This window comes from Mus musculus, chromosome X, assembly GCF_000001635.26.
Source record: "Mus musculus strain C57BL/6J chromosome X, GRCm38.p6 C57BL/6J".
Lineage (NCBI taxonomy): Eukaryota > Metazoa > Chordata > Mammalia > Rodentia > Muridae > Mus > Mus musculus.
In genome coordinates, this window is record NC_000086.7 from 29,560,021 (window position 1) to 29,564,881 (window position 4,861).

At 40.2% G+C, this 4,861-nt stretch overlaps 1 pseudogene; it reads right to left on the minus strand.

Moving 5' to 3' along the window:
- On the minus strand, positions 3,734-4,251 carry Gm15432 (predicted gene 15432; annotated as a pseudogene).

Consider the following 4,861-nt stretch of genomic DNA (forward strand, 5'->3'; position numbering starts at 1 on the left):
TTTTGTCTAGAATGCTAAACTATCCTTTACCTAGGTCCTTGGACCTTTGCTCAGAAAAAACACCCTAAAAAGTGGACTGCCACCAGGCATCTAGGTGGCAACCTAGCATCTTAGGCATTTCAGGCTAGAGGTGCATTTCCCAGAGTGAGTCAGGGAAATGGCCTTTAGGTCGAAGACCACACAGGGCTCACATTTCCACTGGACTGAGACAATCCAGTCATGGGTATTACACCATCAAGACGTAGAGATTATACACATATAAGACAAAAGTAACACCACTCTTAGTTTAAATAGAAGACAGAATTCTCAGACACCAAACCATGAATACTGGGCCCAGGTCCTCTCACTGTGCTACAGCAATATCCCGACTTTGTGTAGCATCCTCAGCTGTAATCTTGACAGTAGCAAGGTAGACTAACATATCTCATCAGTGCTGTGCTGACACTTTGGAACTATAACCAAGCTTTTAGAGACCACTGCATATAGATGAAGTTGGGAAGGTGCCACTGCATATATAAGTGCCTGCATCAACCAGGGCTTCGAGCAAGAAGTGGCTTCAAAACTTGCTGAAGGCAGGTCTCCTGTGGACACATGGATCATCCTGCACAAAAGCCTCAGAAACAAAACCATGGACACTGAAACCAGGTGTATAGTTCCATTATGCTTCGTTAGGAAATTACAATATCCTGAATTGGACATTGGCCCAGGACCCTCAGCTATCAGGTTGACCCCAGGGTATAAGAAAAACCCCAAGGCAGTCTTACCAGCATTGTGGTACACCATGGTTACACTGCACAACCAAGGTCTTAGAGATCACTGGACAAGGGAAAAGACATACATGCAGAGACAGACACCTTCATTGTATAAGGGATGGTGTGAGAAAATGCTTCAAACCTTGGTGAAGGCAGGTCTGAGGCAGAGACAGGGGAAAACTTACCCCATTGTCTTTACCTCTGAGGTCTTGTGTTTCCCATATAGGAGTTCAGATTCTTACGAGAAGGACATTTATTGCCAAATCTCTTTCATTATATTGTCCAAAGACCACAGTCTATGCCATCAGGTACCCTAGGCATGGATTAGAGTGTCAACTTAATGCCATCTTTTGCAGCTTGCTCATGGCTCATCAGGGAATATCCCCCCAAAATATGTGGTGAAATAACAGGTTATGCATGATCCCTATCTTGAGAGAATAATATTTCATAAGAAAAATGCTGCATCTCTGCTTCTTCCTGCCTGTTGGGCTCTGCATACTGACCCATAGGGATCTCCTTGGGATTGCTCATCATCCATTATGATCTCCTGGTCTATTGAAATCTAATACTTCTCCCCACCACATCCCCTCAAGGTTACTGAGTATATTTTTATTTTTATATTTTATCTAAGGGTCCCCATGTCTCTCTATGGAAGACATAGCCGAATTTAGTATGTAGAATTGTATATCTTAATATATAGAAGGACAATATATTTTAAATATAGCAGAAGAATTAATAAATCTTGATGCAAACTGGGTGTGGAGTCAGATAAAAGTTGCTTTTAATGGCAGTTAGACATCACTGGCAATGTGGATAGGATATCACTATTGGGGTAGTGTTGGTCTATTCTCCAAGAAAACATACAAAGATGTGGGTAAATTTATTGTGGGGTATGGCCCAGCCAATGAAGCAGGCAAATAACACCATCCACAACAGCCACAAACCACAGAAAACATCTTGGTTACGTACCCACACAAATAAAATTGAGTATGACAAAATATTTTAAATGTTTATAGAAATAAATCAAAGAGGACACCAGAAGATGATATTTAGATCACTAAATTGCCTAATCATTAGAGAAGCTTCCTATAGCAGCTGATGGGTGCAGAGATCCACTGTCAAGTATTAGGTGGAGATCAGGGAATTCCTTGGGATATGTGGAGAAAAGATTGCAGGAATAAGAGGGGTCAAGGATACCAGGAAATCACAGTCTACAGAGTCAACTCATCAAGGCTCTTAGGTGTTCACTAATATGGAAGCAACAACCACAGAGCCCCTGTGGGTCTGTACTAGGCCCTCTACATTCATGATATAGTTGTGAAGGTTGGGGTTTGTGTTGTCCTCCTACCAGTGGGAATGGGGTTGTCTACGACTCTTTTGCCTGTTTGTGGAACCATTTTCCTACTAGTGGATTACTACATACTGTCTTGTTATTAAAGTATATGTTTGGGTTTGTTGCATCTTGTTATGTTCCAGGATTCAGTTTGAGTATTTTACTGAGTAATTTTGCATCAATGTTCATAAGAGAAATAAGTCTGAAGTTCTAGTTCTCTGTTGAGTCTTTATATGATTTAGGTGTTGCTATGAACTGTGGTAGAACTATGACACCACAGGGTCGCTGTCGAGTCAGAGAATGAGTTTGGCAGTGTTCCTTATGTTTCCATTTTCTGAAAGAATTCAACATATATTGAGTTAGTTCTTTGAAACTCTGGTAGAATTCTGTGTTAAATTGAATTGACCATTGACTTTTTAGTTATTTATTTGTTTGGGAGATTTTTAATGCCTGTTTCTATTTCTTTAGTGTTATTGGGCCGTGTAAAGTGTTTATGTGTAATTGATTTAACATTCATAATTGGTATCTTCTAGAAAACTCTTTTTTCGTTAAGATTTTCCAATTTTGCAGAGTACAGGATTTTTTTTCTTTTTAGATATTTTCTTTATTTACTTTTCAAATGCTATCCTGAAAGTTCCCTATACCCTCCCCCTGCCCTGCTCCCCTACCCACCCACTCCCTCTTCTTGGCCCTGGTGTTCCCCTGTACTGGGGCATATAAAGTGTATAAGACCAAGGGGCCTTATGCAATAGTGTCTGAGTTTGGTGGCAGATTATAGGATGGAAGCCCGGGTGGGGTAGTCTCTGGATGGTCCATCCTTTCATCTTAGCTCCAAACTTTGCCTCTGTACCTCCTTCATTGGGTAATTTGTTCCTTATTCTAAGGAGGAATGAATAATCCACACTTTGGTCTTCCTTTTTCATGATTTTCTTGTGTTTTGCAAATTATATCTTGGCTATTGTAAGTTTCTTGGTTAATATCCACTTATCAGTGAGTGCATGTGAAGTGACTTCTATTGTTATTGGGTTACCTCACTCAGGATGATATCCTCCAACTCCATTCATTTGCCTAAAAATTTCATAAATTCATTGTTTTTTTTTCAGTGATTAAACATTTATTAGAGAAAATTAGTAAGCAGGTCCCAGAGTGTGGTGAACTCAGAGTCACCCCAGCCCTGTGTGCTAATACGCATACTTCAGTTACACCTTGCACAAAAATTACCCAAGCAAATGCAACAGTATCTTAAGACAACTGTAAACAGTTTACCAAATAGTGTGAATTATAAGGGAGAAGAACACCCCCTCTGAGTATTTTAGGCAGTTTTCATATACCGAATAGCACTAAAACCAACAGTAAAGCATTTCTAATCACCCAGGTCTTAAGATGACAAGTAACAGCTTCCAAAATGTTTCTAGTAGCTGCTTTGGGACTGTGGCCTTTCTGAGTAAGTGCTACCTATTCAACTCTAGATATCTATTTTATAATAGCATAGTTTTAAAACAATATTTGAGAAAGTAAGCTTCACAAAGATAACTTTTTTTTTTTTTTTTTTTTTTTTTTTTTTTTTTTTGCTTTGTTCACTGCTGTGTCCAAACTGATGTCTGGGTAATAGTGAGGGGCCCAACATCTGTTGGGTGAGTAAATAACCACATACATTTATTTCCCTTAAGTACTTAACTTACAGACATTATTAAAAATATATATTATCTATCATTTAGCTACAATCATTACTTCAACCATGAAAAACAGGTTTTAAACATATGATAGTACTTTAGTGAGGTCAAGGACTGAAGGAAAGGTTAGATAGAGGTGCCGAAGTCAGCTGCTGAAGTCCTCTTCATTCAAGAGTCTATAGTCGTTTTCAAGATTCACTCCAGAAGCCCCATTCTTGACTCAGCAAACCGATCAGGGCAAGAGGTACACGAAGACGAACAAGGCCAGGTCGAAAAGGATGAAGAGCCAGAGATCCAGCCAGTAGGAGTGTTTCGGAAGCCCGTTCATCCCGGACTGAGGTGCCTCATCTTGGTTCCTTCTTCCAGCTTCGAACGAGCCCCTCCGTTCCCGGACACCATCGGTACCAGACACCGCCTGGCTCACCTCCATCCCCGCGTCGTTTCACTTCAGCGCAACTGAGACCAAACCTGAAGACCGCTTCGCGCCCAGGCTAGCAACCAATCAAATTCATTGTTTTTAATTGCTGTGTAGTACTTCATTTTGTAAATGTGCCACATTTTCTGTATCCATTCCTCTGTTGAGGGACATCTGGGTTCTTTCCAGCTTCTGGCTATTATAAATAAGGCTGTTATGAACATAGTGCAGAATGTGTCCTTATTACAAGTTGGAACATATTCTGGGTATATGCCCAGAAGAGGAATTGCTGGATCTAGTGGTAGTACTAAGTCCAATTATCTGAGGAAATTCCATACTGATTTCCAGAGTGGTTGTACAAGCTTGAAAACCCACCAGCAACGGAAGATTATTCCTCTTTCTCCACATCCTCGCCAGCATCTGCTCTCACATGAACTTTTTATCTTAGCCATTCTGTCTAGAGTGAAGTGGAATCATAGGGTTGTTTTGATTTGCATTTCCCTGATGATCAAGGATGTTGAACATTTTTTCAGGTGCTTCTCAGTCCTTCAGAATTCCTTAGTTGATAATCTTTTGTTTAGCTCTGTACCCCATTTTTAATGGGGTTATTTGAATTTCTGGAGTCCAGCTTCTTGAGTTCTTTGTACATATTGGATATTACTCCCCTATCAGATTTAGGATTAGAAAA